Source organism: Bombina bombina, chromosome 4 (assembly GCF_027579735.1).
Source record: "Bombina bombina isolate aBomBom1 chromosome 4, aBomBom1.pri, whole genome shotgun sequence".
NCBI lineage: Eukaryota > Metazoa > Chordata > Amphibia > Anura > Bombinatoridae > Bombina > Bombina bombina.
Genome location: NC_069502.1, coordinates 1,241,180,448 through 1,241,202,695, shown reverse-complemented (window position 1 = coordinate 1,241,202,695; position 22,248 = coordinate 1,241,180,448). Strand labels below are relative to the sequence as shown.

Sequence of the window (22,248 nt, the reverse complement as noted above, 5' to 3'; positions counted from 1 at the left end):
ATACACACATATAAACATATACATTCATATACCTATACTATATACATACACACATATATAAACATATACATTCATATACATACACTATATACATACACACATATAAACATATACATTCATATACATATACTATATACATACACACATATAAACATATACGTTCATATACATATACTATATACATACACACATATAAACATATACATTCATATACATATACTATATACATACACACATATAAACATATACATTCATATACATATACTATATACATACACACATATAAACATATACGTTCATATACATATACTATATACATACACACATATAAACATATACATTCATATACATATACTATATACATACACACATATAAACATATACATTCATATACATATACTATATACATACACTCATATAAACATATACATTCATATATATTAGATACATACACACATATAAACATATACATTCATATACATATACTATATACATACACACATATAAACATATACATTCATATATATTATATACATACACACATATAAACATATACATTCATATACATATACTATATACATACACACATATAAACATATACATTCATATACATACAGGGAGTGCAGAATTATTAGGCAAATTAGTATTTTGACCACATCATCCTCTTTATGCATGTTGTCTTACTCCAAGCTGTATAGGCTCGAAAGCCTACTACCAATTAAGCATATTAGGTAATGTGCATCTCTGTAATGAGAAGGGGTGTGGTCTAATGACATCAACACCCTATATCAGGTGTGCATAATTATTAGGCAACTTCCTTTCCTTTGGCAAAATGGGTCAAAAGAAGGACTTGACAGGCTCAGAAAAGTAAAAAATAGTGAGATATCTTGCAGAGGGATGCAGCACTCTTAAAATTGCAAAGCTTCTGAAGCGTGATCATCGAACAATCAATCGTTTCATTCAAAATAGTCAACAGGGTCGCAAGAACCGTGTGGAAAAACCAAGGCGCAAAATAACTGCCCATGAACTGAGAAAAGTCAAGCGAGCAGCTGCCAAGATGCCACTTGCCACCAGTTTGGCCATATTTCAGAGCTGCAACATCACTGGAGTGCCCAAAAGCACAAGGTGTGCAATACTCAGAGACATGGCCAAGGTAAGAAAGGCTGAAAGACGACCACCACGGAACAAGACACACAAGCTGAAACGTCAAGACTGGGCCAAGAAATATCTCAAGACTGATTTTTCTAAGGTTTTATGGACTGATGAAATGAGAGTGAGTCTTGATGGGCCAGATGGATGGGCCCGTGGCTGGATTGGTAAAGGGCAGAGAGCTCCAGTCCAACTCAGACGCCAGCAAGGTGGAGGTGGAGTACTGGTTTGGGCTGGTATCATCAAAGATGAGCTTGTGGTGCCTTTTCGGGTTGAGGATGGAGTCAAGCTCAACTCCCAGTCCTACTGCCAGTTTCTGGAAGACACCTTCTTCTAGCAGTGGTACATGAAGAAGTCTGCATCCTTCAAGAAAAACATGATTTTCATGCAGGACAATGCTCCATCACACGCGTCCAAGTACTCCACAGCGTGGCTGGCAAGAAAGGGTATAAAAGAAGAAAATCTAATGACATGGCCTCCTTGTTCACCTGATCTGAACCCCATTGAGAACCTGTGGTCCATCATCAAATGTGAGATTTACAAGGAGGGAAAACAGTACACCTCTCTGAACAGTGTCTGGGAGGCTGTGGTTGCTGCTGCACGCAATGTTGATGGTGAACAGATCAAAACACTGACAGAATCCATGGATGGCAGGCTTTTGAGTGTCCTTGCAAAGAAAAGTGGCTATATTGGTCACTGATTTGTTTTTGTTTTGTTTTTGAATGTCAGAAATGTATATTTGTGAATGTTGAGATGTTATATTGGTTTCACTGGTAAAAATAAATAATTGAAATGGGTATATATTTGTTTTTTGTTAAGTTGCCTAATAATTATGCACAGTAATAGTCACCTGCACACACAGATATCCCCCTAAAATAGCTATAACTAAAAACAAACTAAAAACTACTTCCAAAACTATTCAGCTTTGATATTAATGAGTTTTTTGGGTTCATTGAGAACATGGTTGTTGTTCAATAATAAAATTAATCCTCAAAAATACAACTTGCCTAATAATTCTGCACTCCCTGTATATTATATATATACACACATATAAACATATACATTCATATACATATACTATATACATACACACATATAAACATATACATTCATATACATATACTATATACATACACACATATAAACATATACATTCATATACATATATTATATACATACACACATATAAACATATACAATCATATATACTATATACATACACACATATAAACATATACATTCATATACATATATACATAAACACATATAAACATATTCATTCACATATACTATATACATACACACATATAAACATATACATTCATATACATATACTATATACATACACACATATAAACATATACATTCATATACATATATTATATACATACACACATATAAACATATACAATCATATATACTATATACATACACACATATAAATATATACATTCATATACTATATACATAACACACATATAAACATATACATTCATATATACTATACACATACACACATATACATTCATATATATTATATACATACACACATAAACATATACATTCATATACATATACTATATACATAATAAACACATATAAACATATACATTCATATACCTATACTATATACATACACACATATAAACATATACATTCATATACATGTACTATATACATACACACATATAAGCATATACATTTATATACATATACTATATACATACACACATATAAACATATACATTCATATACATATACTATATACATTAACACATATAAACATATACATTCATATATATTATATAAATACACACATATAAACATATAGATTCATATACATATACTATATACATACACACATATAAACATATACATTCATATACATATACTATATACATAACACACATATAAACATATACATTCATATGCATATACTATATACAGACACACATATAAACATATGCATTTATATACATATACTATATACATACACACATATAAACATATACATTCATATACATATACTATATACATTAACACATATAAACATATACATTCATATATATTATATAAATACACACATATAAACATATAGATTCATATACATATACTATATACATACACACATATAAACATATACATTCATATACATATACTATATACATAACACACATATAAACATATACATTCATATGCATATACTATATACAGACACACATATAAACATATACATTTATATACATATACTATATACATACACACATATAAACATATACATTCATATGCATATACTATATACAGACACACATATAAACTTATACATTCATATACATACACTATATACATTCACAAATATAAACATATACATTCATATACTATATACATACACACATATAAACATAAACATTCATATACATATACTATATACATACACATATATAAGCATATACATTCATATACATATACTATATACATACACACATATAAACATATACATTCATATACATACACTATATACATACACACATATAAACATATACATTCATATACATATACTATATACATACACATATATAAACATATACTTTCATATACATATACTATATACATACACACATAGAAACATATACATTCATATACATGTACTATATACATACACACATATAAACATATACATTTATATACATATACTATATACATACACACATATAAACATATACATTCATATACATATACTATATACATACACACATATAAGCATATGCATTCATATATATTATATACATACACACATATAAACATATACATTCATATACATATACTATATACATAACACACATATAAACATATACATTCATATACATATACTATATACATACACACATATACTATATACATAACACACATATAAACATATACATTCATATACATATACTATATACATACACACATATAAACATATACATTCATATACATATACTATATACATAACACATATATAAACATATACATTTATATACATATACTATATACATACACACATATAAACATATGCATTCGTATACATATACTATATACATACACACATATAAACATATACATTCATATACATATACTATATACATACACACATATAAGCATATACATTCATATACATATACTATATACATACACACATATAAACATATACATTCATATACATATACTATATACATACACACATATAAACATATACATTCATATACATATACTATACATACACACATATAAACATAAACATTCATATACATATACTATATACATACACACATATAAACATATACATTCATATACATATACTATACATACACACATATAAACATATACATTCATATACATATACTATATACATACACACATATAAGCATATACATTCAAATACATATACTATATACATACACACATATAAACATATACATTCATATACATATACTATATACATACACACATATAAACATAAACATTCATATACATATACTATATACATAAACACATATAAGCATATACATTCAAATACATATACTATATACATACACATATAAACATATACATTCATATACATATACTATATACATACACACATATAAACATAAACATTCATATACATATACTATATACATACACACATATAAGCATATACATTCAAATACATATACTATATACATACACACATATAAACATATACATTCATATACATATACTATATACATACACACATATAAACATAAACATTCATATACATATACTATATACATAAACACATATAAACATATACATTCATATACATATACTATATACATACACACATATAAACATAAACATTCATATACATATACTATATACATAAACACATATAAACATATACATTCATATATACTATATACATACACACATATAAACATATACATTCATATACATATACTATATACATACACACATATAAACATATACATTCATATACATATACTATATACATACACACATATAAACATATACATTCATATACATATACTATATACATACACACATATAAACATATACATTCATATACATATACTTTATACTTTCACACATATAAACATATACATTCATATACATATACTATATACATACACAGATATAAACATATACATTCATATACATATACTATATACATACACACATATAAACATATACATTCATATATTTATACTATATACATACACACATATAAACATATACATTCATATACATATACTATATACATACACACATATAAACATAAACATTCATATACATATACTATATACATACACACATATAAACATATACATTCATATACATATACTATATACATACACAGATATAAACATATACATTCATATACATATACTATATACATACTCACATATAAACATATACATTCATATACATATACTATATACATACACACATATAAACATATACATTCATATACATATACTATATACATACACACATATAAACATATACATTTATATACATATACTATATACATACACACATATAAACATATACATTCATATACATATACTATATACATACACACATATAAACATATACATTCATATACATATACTATATACATACACACATATAAACATATACATTCATATACATATACTATATACATACACACATATATAAACATATACATTCATATACATATACTATATACATACACACATATAAACATATACATTCATATACATATACTATATACATACACACATATAAACATATACATTCATATACATATACTATACATACACACATATAAACATATACATTCATATACATATACTATATACATACACACATATAAACATATACATTCTTATACATATACTATATACATACACACATATAAACATATACATTCATATACATATACTATATACATACACACATATAAACATATACATTCATATACATATACTATATACATAACACATATATAAACATATACATTCATATACATATACTATATACATACACACATATAAACATATACATTCATATACATATACTATATACATACACACATATAAGCATATACATTCATATACATATACTATATACATACACACATATAAACATATACATACACACATATAAACAATACATATATGGATAGTGCAATGTAACACAGCAAACACACGGCCAGATTACGAGTTTTGCGGTATGAGGGGTGCGGTGTTATTTTGCACGTTATTCTCACCTCTCACTTACCTACAGCGCTGGTATTAAGGGTTTTTACAAACCCGGCGTTAAAAGGAGAGAAGTGAGCATAGAGCAAAATTGAGCTCCTCACTACACTCCAGTACCAGCGCTGCTTAAGTCAGCGGTGAGCTGGTTTTACGTGCTCGTGCACAATTTCCCCATAGGAATCAATGGAGAGAGTCCGCTGAGAAAAAGACTAAAACCTGTAAAAAAGCAGCGTAAAGTTCAGTAACGCAGCCCCATTGTTTCCTAGGGGAAAATACTTTCTAAGTCTACACCTAACACCCTAACATGAACCCCGAGTCTAAACACCCCTAATCTTACACTTATTAACTCCTAATCTGCCGCCCCCAACATCGCTGACACCTGCATTATACTTATTTACCCCTAATCTGCTGCTCCGGACACCGCCGCCACCTACATTATACTTATGAACCCCTAATCTGCTGCCCCCAACATCGCTGACACCTAAATTATATTTATTAACCCCAATCTGCTGCCCACAACATCACCAACACCTACATAATGTTATTGACCCCTAATCTGCCGCCCCCAACGTCGCCGCCACTATAACAAACATATTAACCCCTAAACCGCCATACTCCCGCATCGCAAACACTAGTTAAATATTATTAACCCCTAATCTGCCGCCCCTAACATCGCCACCACATACCTACATTTATTAACCCCTAATCTGCCGTCCCCAACGTCGCCGCCACTATATATTATATTTATTAACCCCTAAATCTAAGTCTAACCCTAACACCCCCTAATTTAGATATAATTTAAATAAATCTAAATACAAATTCCTATAATTATCTAAATTATTCCTATTTAAAACTAAATACTTACCTATAACAAAAACCCTAAACTAGCTATAATATAACTAATAGTTACATTGTAGCTAGTTTAGGGTTTATTTTTATTTTACAGGCAAGTTTGTATTTATTTTAACTAGGTAGAAAAGTTACTAAATAGTTATTAACTATTTAATAACTCCAAAAAAAGAAATCCAGCAAACTCGGGCTTCAAACAAGGGGTGAGTTTATTGAAAATCTCAGATTCAATAAATTCCAACACAGTGAAAAACAAAACACAATAGTTGAGGGTGGTAAAATGAAAAATATAAAAAGAGCCGGGCGGGGCCAGCTAGCTAAGAGAACGGACGTGTTTCTGCAGAGCTCCTCTGCTCTGGTTAATTGAAGATGGGCAAATATACAATTTTCTGAAATCCTGGATCTTGAATCTTTCCAGTAACTAAGAGTAACTAAGTCTGTTAACCCTGCAAAGAACGCATTTACAATCGGTAGATGTTTAGAGCTCTATCAATGACACTACAGCTTGAGGCCTAAATGATCTGACGCAGCAGTAAGAGTATCATTCTGATAAAATTAATGGAGGGACCTCTCATTAACATCAGCAAAATGAAGATAGATGCTGCGCTGCACAGGTTTGAGGAACATGTTGGTGAGATCCTGAAAGATCACTTCACAGAAATGAGCTTACTATTTAAGCAACTCTTAGATCTGTTTCCCACCACATGTGACAGACAAGACCGCGGCAAAGAATATGGGACTACTTTAGTTGCCGGTGTGCAACCCCCATGCAACCCAGATCCCACTGTCTCCCGGAAAGCAGTTACAGCTCCAGCAGAAATAGTCAGGAGTCCTAGCGATCAGAGCTGGGAGAAATTTCAACACAGCCTGTCAGCACCGCACTCGAAACTTCCTATGCGCACTCACCTTGCAGATCCCAGGAGAGCTATATCAAGTAAGCCGCTCTGTGAAACTGCCTTGGGCTCTCCACTTCCCGGAGGGGCAAATTCTTGCGATCCTCTAGCTTTTAGTCCCGGAGACACTGAGAGATGTTGTTTTACTTGGTCACATACTTACTTTACTCCAGGGCAGCTGTCGGAGTCAGAAGCTATAACGGCCACAGGAGTTGGCTAGAGATTGGTCATTGTGGGGATTTACAGCAGCTGAGAACGTTTCCGGAGGTTCGTGTGAAGAGACCTTTGTGTCTATACCGCAGCCTATTTTAATATGCCTTATACACTGTGTGCGATCTGTGTGCGTGTATACCAGCTGCCTTATAATACAGAGGGTATTGTTATTGCCACAGCAGCTAAGGATTTAATAGACACTTGCCAGCTTCAGGAGATGTTTATGAGAACTATTCAGTTGGATGCAGCTGTTTCCCAGATCAGTTCGGAACTTTAATTTTGATCTTGGCTGTCTCTTAAGTTTAAATGCATTTTCCGGACTGACCCTTACAAGAGTTGTCTCCTATAGATTCTACACAGCTCAATCAGTTGTTAGCTATGATCTTTACTTATGATGTTTACTAGTATGCAGTTGTCGCTGTCTACTTGTGGGGCAGTGACATCGGCATGCATAGAGTTCCAGACACAGTTATCATATACGCCTGTCTTGAGTGTGACTTTAGAAAATAGGTTATTGTTTACTTGCTTAACTTTAATTCCATGAAGTTGTTATATACCATATCATTCACTGCTCCTGCTTCCCTTTATACAGCACAGTGTACAGAGTTAACTATACTGTCTTGGTCAGTATGTGATGAGGTATTAATATGTTTAGAGAACTGCAGGTCTATTGAATATGTTGTATTCAGCTCATAATTATAGGGATGCCTGAGCTCTACTTCAATTTATAAGAGTATATAGCTCAACATGCAGTCTCTTTTCCATACTGTGTTATGCTCTGAGGATTGATTTATTCTGCTCTAACATACTACACGATGTATTTGAGGTTATGACCAATGCCAGCAATTTAATGTTATCTGAATATCTAAAGGCCAGTTAACTCTGGTTCATCCTGTAGGTTTAAAGTTATTTTTATAGCCCCTACCTGCTGTTATTATATACTAGAAATCTCCCAACCGGGCATCTCACATGATTAATGTTTGTCAGAGCACTATTCTCTACTCCCCTGCTGTACATACTCGCAGTATTTCAATGTTGGTAACTTAAAGCATATAGTTAATAACTGTTCCACTCATGCAGAGCACATGTCATTTTAGTATAGTTTTCTGTTCTCACCCCTTAAGAAAAGGTAATCACTAATAGACTGGGCCCAATTATGGAAAGTTTAATGTCTTACAAGCATGAGTACCGTTATGCACGGCACACCATACTAGTTGCTCCCTCTTTATATGACATTTTAGTGTCGCCATTAACTATTTATAGGGTGTTTTTGCTCTGGCTCCCATGGTGTTCCTATGTCTGCTTTGAGACACTGCTGAGAGCTAAGATAGTTGGAGTCAATCGAGATTTCCTAACCCATATGCCTATATCTCATAGATCTTTGACATAGAATTAGATAGGAGAGCCACTGACAGGAAACATACTGCATGCCCTAACCTCATAGTTCCCAATTGTAGCCACTGCATTGTTCACATATAGCATACATAGATTTATCAACTAACTCATACTGCAGTCTTTCCAGAGTATGCCCCGCCCCCCTTGCTTTCTCCTCCCCCCTCCTTCCCCCTCCCAATATTCGAGTGGCTCTTGTCCACTGTAACCCCTCTTCCTTCTGGTGCTCTACGACCTACTTGAGGTCGCGCTAAAAGCTAACTCCCCACATCATCGCAGCAATACTTATCTTATACATCCTAAAGATGTGGTGATCTGAACGCAACTATTAAAATATAAAATGAAGTTTTCCCTCAGTTTGCCCAACCAAATATTTGACACCTCCCTAGACACAGCATAGGTTTATACATATCAGAACTAGTCTTGTTTTATTATTCTGGTCATGTATATTTCTCTAAGTCTTGAAATTTTATGATCTATCTTGATATATAGGTTAGCTACTTCTCTACTAGTATAACAGATATAATAGGTGTTGCAATCTTTGTGTTATAATCTTTGTGTTATATTATTATGTTATTGATATGATTGGGCAAATGTTGTATATGTATTTTCTGCATCTCTCGAAACTTCAATAAAAAACCTTTAATAAAAAAAAAATATATATAAAAAGAGCTAGTAATTTGCTGTGACCATCGGCTACCAGTTGGTCTTACGCGTTTCGTCTGGGAAATTTAGCCTTAATCATAGACCTCAAAGTGTAGCCGGTGTTGTGCCTTAAGAACTATTCTAATGATACTTAAGGGTGAACAGCTGGTAGTCACAGAGCAATTAATCAGTGTTAACAGGCTAATTGACAGAAGATCTATTTCCATATTAAAGAACAGTATGTTAGAGCATTTTTCTACAAAGGAATAATTAGACACACTGGATAATTAACAACAACTATTTAATAACTACCTAGCTAAAATAAATACAAATTGACCTGTAGAATAAAAACCTAACCTAAGTTACACTAACACCTAATACTACACTACAATTAAATAAATTACCTAAATTAAATACAATTAACTAAATTAAATAAACGTAGCTAAATTACAAAAACAAACAAACACTAAATTACAGAAAATAATAAACAAATTACAAGATCTTTAAACTAATTACACCTAATCTAATAGCCCTATCAAAATTAAAAAAAAAACACCCAAAATAAAAAAACCTAGCCTAAACTAAACTACCAATAGCCCTTAAAAGGGCCTTTTGCGGGGCATTGCCCCAAAGAAATCAGCTCTTTTACCTGTAAAAAAAAAATACAAACAACCCCCCCAACAGTAAAACCCACCACCCACACAACCAACACCCCAAATAAAACCCTAACTAAAAAAACCTAAGCTCCTCATTGCCCTGAAAAGGGCATTTAGCTCTATTGCTGCCCAAAGCCCTAACCTAAAAAAAAAAAACACCCAATACACCCTTAAAAAATCCTAACACTACCCCCTGAAGACCCACTTACCGAGAGAAGTCTTCATCCAAGTGGCAAGATGTCCTCAACGAAGCCGACAGAAGTGGTCCTCCAGGCAGGCAGAAGTGGTCCTCCAGACGGGTAGAAGTCTTCAGCCAGACGGCATCTTCTATCTTCATCCATTCAGCGTGGAGCGGCTCCATCTTCAAGACATCCGGCGTGGAGCATCCTCTTCTTCCGACATCTTCTCCTGGAATGACGGTACCTTTAAGTGACGTCATCCAAGATGGCGTCCCTTAGATTCCGATTGGCTGATAGAATTCTATCAGCCAATCTAATTAAGGTTGAAAAAATTCTATTGGCTGATGCAATCAGTCAATAGGATTGAACTTCAATCCTATTGGCTGATGCAATCAGCCAATAGGATTGAGCTGGCATTGTATTGGCTGTTCCAATCAGCCAATAGAATGCAAGCTCAATCCTATTGGCTGATTGGATCAGCCAATAGGATTGAAGTTCAATCCTATTGGCTAATTGCATCAGCCAATAGGATTTTTTTCAACCTTAATTCCGATTGGCTGATAGAATTCTATCAGCCAATCGGAATCTAAGGGATGCCATCTTGGATGACGTCATTTAAAGGTGCCTTCATTCAGCAAGAAGACGTCATTGGAAGAGGATGCTCCGCGCCGGATGTCTTGAAGATGGAGCCGCTCCGCGCCGAATGGATGAAGATAGAAGATGCCGTCTGGATGAAGACTTCTGCCCGTCTGGAGGACCACTTCTGCCGGCTTTGTTGAGGACATCTTGCCGCTTGTATGAAGACTTCTCCCTGTAAGTGGATCTTCATGGGGTTAGTGTTAGGATTTTTTAAGGGTGTATTGGGTGGGGGTTGTTTTAGATTAGGGCTTTGGGCAGCAATAGAGCTAAATGCCCTTTTAATTGCTCTTTTCAGGGCAATGGGGAGCTTAGGTTTTTTTAATTAGGGTTTTATTTGGGGGGTTGGTTGTGTGGATGGTGGGTTTTACTGTTGGGGGGGTTTATTGTATTTTTTTTTACAGGTAAAAGAGCTGATTTCTTTGGGGCAATGCCCCACAAAATGCCATTTTAAGGGCAATTGGTAGTTTAGTTTAGGCTAGGGTTTTTTTTTTATTTTGGGTTGTCTTTTTTATTTTGATAGGGCTTTTAGATTAGGTGTAATTAGTTTAAAGATCTTGCCTGTAAAATAAAAATAAACCCTAAGCTAGCTACAATGTAATTATTAGTTATATTGTTGCTAGTTTAGGGTTTATTTTATAGGTAAGTATTTAGTTTTAAATAGGAATTATTTAGGTAATGATAGTAGGTTTTATTTATATTTATTTTAATTATATTTAAGTTAGGGGGTTTTAGGATTAGGGTTAGACTTAGATTTAGGGGTTAATAAATATAATATAGTGGCGGCGACGTTTGGGGTGGCAGATTAGGGGTTAATAAATGTAGGTAGGTGGCGGCGATGTTAGGGACAGCAGATTAGGGGTTAATAATATTTAACTAATGTTTGCGAGGCGGGGGTTAATATGTTTATTATAGTGGCGGCGATGTCCGGAGCGGTAGATTAGGGGTTAATAATTTAATTTTAGTGTTTGCGATGCAGGAGCACCTCGGTTTAGGGGTTAATAGGTAGTTTATGGGTGTTAGTGTACTTTTTAGCACTTTAGTTATGAGTTTTATGCTACAGCGTTGTAGTATAAAACTCATAACTACTGACTTTAGAATGCGGTACGAATCTTGACCGGGTAGGCTGTACCGCTCACTTTTTAGCCTCCCAGGACAAGCATGTAATACCGGTGCTATGGAAGTCCCATAGAAAAAAGGCTATACGCAATTTGCGTAAGTTGATTCGCGGTAAGGCCAAAAAAGTGTGTGGACAGCTGTACCTACAAGACTCGTAATACCAGCGGTAGTAAAAAAGCAGGGTTATGAGGCTTAACGCTGCTTTTTTATTCATAATGCAAGACTCGTAATGTAACCGATAGCCTGGAGTTTTTTCCAATCATTCAGATATAATTAGTCAAGTAGAGAACATACCCCCTTAAGGCTTGAACATGGTTCATTTGTGTTAGGTAGGGGCTATTGTTACGGTTGCCTCCAGGCTGGCTGGAAGTTGGACCGTAGAAAAGGATGCTCCTAGCGCTCCCCAACGGATCATCAGCACCGTAGACACTATAACTACTGCGTAGCCACCATACGTAATGCAGACTCTACGAACCACCGCTGCTGGGCTGGTATCTCGCCATCTGCTCTGTGCCCTGGACCTACGACCAGGCTCCAGTAGGTGAACCTCTTCCTTCTGTACAGCGAAGCAGGATCAGGAACAAGAGCTCTTACAGGAGCTCAGTAGCTAAGGGAGTATATAGAGCATAGCAATCCCTGTAGTGATTATGGCTGTCCCCTACAAACATGAGTCAAGGCTGCAAGTTAGAGGGTCAGAAAAGGTCTGATGTGCTGGAACACACAGCCTGGTTTTTATTGAGGTTACATGCAAACAGGACACTCTCAGGGGGAGGCATAAAATCCCCAATCACACATTTGATACATTTAGATAGAGACAACGCCCTTTTACAGGCCATAACAGCAGATAACATTACACACAAGAAAACAATGCAGTCCACCTTATCACTACTAGCAGTCTGATTAGACAATGGGAATGTTTTATCACTAAACTTAATTAGAGCTGATGCCAGCAAACTTGTATTTAGAAAGCTTCTTGAAGCTGAACAAAGTTATCTCTTTAGTTCTGACCGAAGGGTCTGTCACATAGCACGTACTGGCACACAATGAAAATCAATGCCTCTGTAACAGTGCTCCCCCTCTGTGGAACACTCTGCCTGTGTGGCACCTGGCTCAGCAAGTCCCATTCACTGAACCAAGTGGGAGAAAGCCAGGGACAAGTTATTTTGCAGGTCTGGGGACATAGTCTTAAAGGGGCATTGTTCACCAAAGTCACAATATGTCCCCAGACGGTTCTTAAAGGGCCATACACACCCAATAAAAGTTAATAGGTTTTCAGAGGCACAATCTTCCAGGGGCCATAGTCATGAGGAAGGAGGCTGGCAAATAGCCTTCTCCAAAATCCAGGGAAGCAGGGCAATTTTCCATTTAAAGGGCCAGTTACAAATAGCAGTTTGTAACAGCTATATAAGGCAGATGTATTGGTAAGGTAAACATTATGCCTGAGAAAACGGCCCTAGAGCTGAGAAACGCGTTGCATGTATAGGGGATATTTGAATACCCCCTTTTTTCACTCTTTGTACTTTGTTTTTAAATCTTTTTTTAATAAATTCTTTTTTATATACAAAATAACTTTGAGTGGAAATACCTTAACTGCCTGCCTGTGTTCATGGATTTTGGAACACACTTACCAATCCTCCGCTACACCTGGATCCTGTTCCTTGGGAAAATCCTTGGGGTGAGCTGACACACCCATTTGAAATCTGCCAACCTGCTTCTACCGGCACATTGGTGCGTTTGGACAGTATGTGAGTACCCATTTGGCATCTTCTAAACGGATATAGTCATATTTTTATTGATCTGCACATATAGTGCATTCTCTCTATAGTTTATCTATTCACTGCAGCACATAGGAAATCCGAGCTGGGGATGAGCTGTTACACACGATAATTCTACAGCCTGCACCTACTAATATGTGAGTACCCATTTGGCTCATTTTGTATTATACTCATATATACACCTGATGATCCTGCGCATGAGGCGCCACTCTATGTTTCTTCATATTCTGCCGTTGTAACCCGGATAAGTCGGTGAGGAGGAGGCATATTGCTAAATCTGGGACTATTCTCTGGACTTTCATTTTGTATGTACAAAACTACTATAGTTATGATTATATATCACATTGTATAACAGACTTGATATATTGTTAATTGCTAATTATTAACATTTCAGTTTCTTTTTAGCGCCCCTTTTGTTTGTATTACATTTATATGCATATACTATAAACATACACACATATACTATATACATACACACATATAAGCATATACATTCATATACATATACTATATACATACACACATATAAGCATATACATTCATATACATATACTATAAACATACACACATATAAGCATATACATTCATATACATATACTATATACATACACACATATAAGCATATACATTCATATACATATACTATAAACATACACACATATAAGCATATACATTTATATACATATACTATATACATACACACATATAAACATATACATTCATATACATATACTATATACATACACACATATAAGCATATACATTCATATACATATACTATATACATACACACATATAAACATATACATTCATATACATATACTATATACATACACACATATAAACATATACATTCATATACATATACTATATACATACACACATATAAACATATACATTCATATACATATACTATATACATACACACATATATAAACATATACATTCATATACATATACTATATACATACACACATATATAAACATATACATTCATATACATATACTATATACATACACACACATATAAACATATACATTCATATACATATACTATATACATACACACATATATTTATACTATACACACACACATATAAACATATACATTCATATACATACACACATAAGCATATACATTCATATACATATACTATATACATACACACATATATAAACATATACATTCATATACATATACTATATACATACACACATATAAACATATACATTCATATACATATACTATATACATACACACATATAAGCATATACATTCATATACATGTACTATATACATACACACATAAGCATATACATTCATATACATATACTATATACATACACACATAAGCATATACATTCATATACATATACTATATACATACACACATATAAGCATATACATTTATATACATATACTATATACATACACACATAAGTATATACATTTATATACATATACTATATACATACACACATAAGCATATACATTCATATACATATACTATATACATACACACATATAAGCATATACATTCATATACATATACTATATACATACACACATATATAAACATATACATTCATATACATATACTATATACATTCACACATATAAACATATACATTCATATACATATACTATATACATTCACACATATAAACATATACATTCATATACATATACTGTATACATTCACACATATAAGCATATACATTCATATGCATATAATATATAACACACATTAGCCACACACCTAGGCCAGGTGAGAGACATGGTGGCGGTGTTGGTATTTTACTCTCCCCCTCCTGCTCCTATCAGCACCTACATCCTCATCCATCTCTCTCCTTCTCCTCCTTTGAAGTCCACTGCATCCGCATTTTTCCCCCCTCTTCCCCAAGGTGGTAGTTATCTATCGCCGCCCTGGACCAAACTCCAAATTCATTGACAACTTTGCTGCCAAGCTTTCTCACTTTCTCTCTTGAAATACACCTGCTCTAATCCTAGGGGACCTCAACATCCCCATTGATAACCCATCTGCCCCTGCTGCCTCTAAACTTCTCTCACTCACAAACTCCCCTATTCCCTACCCACGAGACGGACACTCTATCAATCTGGTATTCTCCTACCTCTGCTCTTCTTCTGATGTCACCTGTCGCCCATTTCCCATCTCAGACCATCATCTGCTCGCCTATAATCTCAATATACAGGCTAAACCTATTTCTCCCCCCTGCCCCCGCACCTGTAGAAATCTGCACACTGTGGATCCTCTTCAACTTTCTAACCTTATTCAAAAATGCCTCCCCCACACTTCCATGGTATCCTGCCCTGACCTTGCTACAAACCACCATAACAATACTCTCTCCTCTGCACTCGACACCCTTGCTCCTCCACAAAAATGCAAAACCCAACGTCATCAGCTCCAGCCCTGGTACTCTAATCAAACACACCACATACAAAAATGCTCCTGTGCTGGTGAACGTGCCTGGAGGAAATCCCGCTCTGAACCCGATTTCCTACACTATAAGTTCATTTTTTATTCTTACTCCTCTGCCCTTCACTTAGCCAAGCAAAACTACTTCTTTTCTTTTATATATTCTCACTCCTCAAACCCTAAATGTCTCTTCTCCATTTTCAACACTCCTCTATCCACCTGCACCACACCCTTCATCTGCCTTTAAAGCTCAAGACCAGGCAGACTACTTTTTAAAAAAAACACTTACCATCCAAAGTAACATCCCAACACAAGACTGCAACCTTCCATCTCCGCCCCCGGTCACCCCCTCCTCCAGTCAGTACCTTCCCCCCAACCACTGAGAATGAAGTGAGTTCCCTAATGTCTTCCTCACACCTCACATCCTGCCCACTTGACCCTATCCCTTCACATCTAATACCTTCTCTGTCTTCTACCCTCACCCCAGCTTTTACTCACATATTCAACCAATCCCTTACTACTGGTTCATTTCCATCATCCTTCAAACATGCAAAGGTCAACCCCATCCTCAAAAACCCTCCCTCGACCCCAATTCTCCTGCAAACTACCGCCCCATATTACTGCTTCCACTAGTTTCAAAAGTCCTGGAAAAACTAGTTTTCGATCGCCTAACCCGCTTCCTATCCTCCAACTAATTGCTTGATCCCCTGCAATCTGGCTTCCCTCCGCAACACTCAACTGAGACTGCCCTCACCAAGGTTACTAATTGTCATGTCCATTCCTGTTCCTTTAAGAGGCTTGACCTTCTGCTACTCTGTCAGCTTATATGGCCCTTCTCTCCTCGCTAACATTGCTGAGTGAGTTTGCTACTGACACATATGTGTTATCGATCTCTCTCACTCAGCCGTTCTTTTGAACTGTCAACAGTTTGAATTATTGCCACATTCCTTATCTCTCCTGCTTAGCTTCTCCTCTAGGCAACAAACCTGTATCTGAGTAACAGCTAATACAGCTTTATAACTTCAGGAATTGACAGTGATACAAGCCAGACGCCTGATCCTAGCTGCAGCGTAACCTCATCAGCTACTGCCGTTTGCATCTCTGCCTCTCTCAGCAGACACTACTGATTATTATACGGAGCAGCTTTACCTCTAAACAACTTCCTCTGCTCCTGGATTAACATCAGTTCTACTTTCTGTGTATCAGGTTGGGATCTCCAGGTACTGACTTTTACTTTTATTCTGGCTTAGCTATTATTAAATCTGCCAGTTCCTGCCAACTAAGCTTAGTATAGTGTTTGCTATATACTATCACTAAATTCTCTTTTGGCAATACTAAGACAGTCTAAAAACATGTTAAAACATTTGTTTGCTTTCAGACCCAATCCATCTTTCTTTAGAAAAGTTATGACAACATTGCTGGACCAAGCTAAAGGACCTATTTTTATAGCGGGAGACTTTAACTTCCCATTAGAACCAGAGTTAGATGTTTCCACCAAGAAATCCTATATGAAAACAAAAAAATTATAGCTAATTGGCTTGCATTAGAAATTATACCTACATTTGACACTTGGAGATTAACACACATTTCGATTAGAGAGTACACTTTCTTCTCTTATCCTCAATAAACTTACACACGTTTAGATTATATTCTCTGTGATCAATCCTCCCTACATCTTTTATTAGATTCCAAGATCTCACAAACCCCCTGGTCCGATCATGCAATGGTCATAAGCTCCTTTAAATGGCCCTCAAAAACTGGGATCAGAGATTCATGGAAGCTTAATAACATGATCTTCACAGACTCTCTCATCCTTAAAGACATCACTGACAAAACCACATTATTTTTCGACATTAATGACCCCAAACACACATCACATGTTAATAACTGGGAAACCTATAAATGTTTCATAAGAGGGGAAATTATTAAAAAAACTTCACAGCAACGTAAAATGCTTGAACGTAAATATTCAGATCTGGTTCATGATTTAAAGGTCAAAGAAACAGTACATAAAAATAATCCAACCTCATTAGATCTATTGGATCAGGTTAATCGAGCCAGAGATGATTTAAACCAACATTTAATTAAATGCGCCCATCAAAGAGCCCTAGCCTTAAATACAATTTTTTTTATAGAAAAAAATAAAACAGGGAAATTAATGGCCAGATCACTTAAAAAGAAAACATATAAGGAGGCGGGGCGTGACCGCTCGTGAAGACAGTCACATGAGCGGGTAGCTCCGTAGCCTTTCTCAGTTTTTGGGCCCACAACTTGTAATATAACAGGTGCAGTGCACGATTAGCCCTTAAGAACCTCTGTGCCGCAGAGTGGGGACAGCGGTTAACTACCCTACATCGCTGATCACGGCGGTATTGACATGTAGCCGCACAACTAAAAGTCCCGGTCGCCATCTTGAAACTCGGGCCTGCAACTAAAACAGCTCCTGTGACCAGAAGTGTACGCAGCCCGGATAGTCACCGCAGCAGCACTGCCGCAGATAGAGGAGTGAGACAGCAGGGAAATATCGGCTCACAGTCGGAGTGGGGTAAGAGTGACCTGTGAAGTTACAATGCTGCGCCCAGCAGTATGCCACATGGCCCCAATTCCTGACATCACACAGCAGAGCTAGGCAAAATAGTGAGCACTCACTACAGCTCCAAACACCCCACAGTCAATCCCACCGGTATGCAGATGTTTTACTAATGAAGGGGGAATTGCCTCACAATAGCCTAATTTAAACCCTAAGCTTGGCTCATTGGCGATCAGTGCATTTTCTGGATACATTAAGCCCTCTATATAAACCCACAGTCTATCATATGCATGTAGCTATAACCCCTTGTCTACTCACACTCAGGGTGTGGATGCCCTTTTTGTGATATAATACAATTCAGATACCCTAGCAGAAATTGTTGCAAACAATAACTTTAAGGCTTCAAACAGTTACCTGTCACTGTACTTGCTCACAGCACATCATACCCTCACCTTCTCTGCATATGGCAGCGAGGAAATCCAACAGACAGACCAAAGGGGCAAGTAAATCGGCAACACCATCAGTAAGCTCCTACTTTTCCTCGCAGGAGCAAACCCCACACCTTGCGATAACAGATACTTCATTACCTGACACTATGGAGTCTCAAGTCTCTCAACAGACACCTCAATCTTCCTCAGAACAACTAACTCAAATCCAAGCAACCATAGCTTCTCTCCCATCCAAATCAGACATTGCCGATCTAAAATCTTTGCTAAAATCCGAACTATCGTCCATTAAAAAAGATATTGGAGAACTGGGCTCCAGAGTTGAATGCCTAGAGGAGGGGCAGGAAAACCTGGAGTCCATTGTCAGTGACAATACCCAACTTGCTAATTGCCAGGATGCAATGATTCAGGACTTACAACTAAAAGTAGAGGACCTTGACAACAGAAATCGTCGCAGTAATCTGAGGATCAGGGGGATCCCTGAAGACATCACCCACGAAAATATATCTACATATCTTCTACAGCTTTTTAAAATGCTGGCGCCATCACTGGATTTAACGGAAACCGCACTCGAAAGAGCCCACAGAGCCCTGCGGCCTAAGCCTAAACCAGAAAGCCCCCCCAGAGATGTCATTATGAAATTTGCCTTCTTCCAACATAAAGAAATTATCTGGAAGCAGGCCAGAATACAAAGCCCTATAATCTTTCAGGGATAAAACCCTCCAAATATTCCAAGACCTGAGCCCCACCACAATTGAAAAGAGACGCTCACTCAAGTTTCTCACGGCCGTCTTACAGGAAAATAACATCTGCTATAGATGGGGATACCCGTTTAGCCGCTGTTAAATGAGAGATAGTATATACATGCATGGGACATTGCTTCACTTGATTCCATGGGCACTGAAAAATGCAGGTCGTATGATAATTGTTTATAACCAGTATTGTGACTTTTAGTATGCTTTTCCTCCTTAAAGGGACATCATTTTTTCTTTCATGATTTAGAAAGAGTGTGCAATTTTAAAAAACTTTCCAATTTACTCCTATTATCTAATTTACTTGATTCTCTTAATATTCTTTGATGAGAAGCATATCTAGATAGGCTCAGTAGCTGCTGATTGGTGGCTGCACATAGATGTCTTGTGTGATTGGCTCACCCATGTGCATTTCTATTTCTTTAACAAAGGATATCTTAAAAATGAAGCAAATTAAATAATAGAAGTAAATATGAATGTTGTTTAAAATTGTATTCTCTACCTGAATCATAAAATATTTTTTTGAGGTTTAGTGTCCCTTTAATTTACCTGTACTTATTGTTATGCGGCCTAAAAGGCCTGTGACATAATTAATAGTTAACGGTATACCTTGCTAAGTGTAAAATTATGGGGGCCCCAAAGACACTAGAACTGTATGGTTACTTTTTCGTACTTAGCTTTTGTGGTCATTTAGCTAACACAGCATACATAGTTGTGGGTCCTGGGAGCTTTTCTTTTTTTTTTTTCCTTTTTACAGTTCAGTTAGTTGGAGGGTTGTTAGGCAAAGTAGCCTGGTTTACAAAAGTTGGGGAGGAGGCTGTTACACTCCTGTTTGTTGCATTTTTTTTTATTAATCCTTGTCTCTTTACATCACTAGAAATGTTTGTTTATGTAGTATGAGTTATGTACTGCACCTCCTTTTGTTTTATTAAGTGCCAAAGACTGTGAAACGCAACCTCAAAATGTCAGTCTTGTTGAATACAGGATTACTGTTATGTCTTTTTTCCACGTTTCCTTTCTCTTTTCTTTTCTTTCTTCATGCTGACCAACCGGTCTTGAAACGCCATGTCACAAATAAAACTTACACATCTCTTCCCTATGATTCTCACGTCAGTAACACCCATAGTACACGCCCATTTACCTCTCCATGTCTACCTTTCACCTCACCCCCAAACCGCCAGACTCTATAAGAGTCCAAACGATAAATGCTAAAGGGCTTAACATCCCAGCAAAAAGATCCCAAGCACTGCAAGATTTTCAAAGGCACAAAGCTGATATTGTGTTTATACAAGAGTCCCATTTCCTT

The 22,248-nt window shown here is 35.5% G+C and overlaps 1 protein-coding gene across 1 annotated transcript in view; it reads right to left on the bottom strand.

The window, feature by feature from the left end:
- Positions 1-22,248, bottom strand: part of LOC128658296 (TRPM8 channel-associated factor homolog) — a 261,422-nt gene that overhangs the window by 960 nt on the left and 238,214 nt on the right. The gene's annotated exons all lie outside the window — the stretch shown is intronic.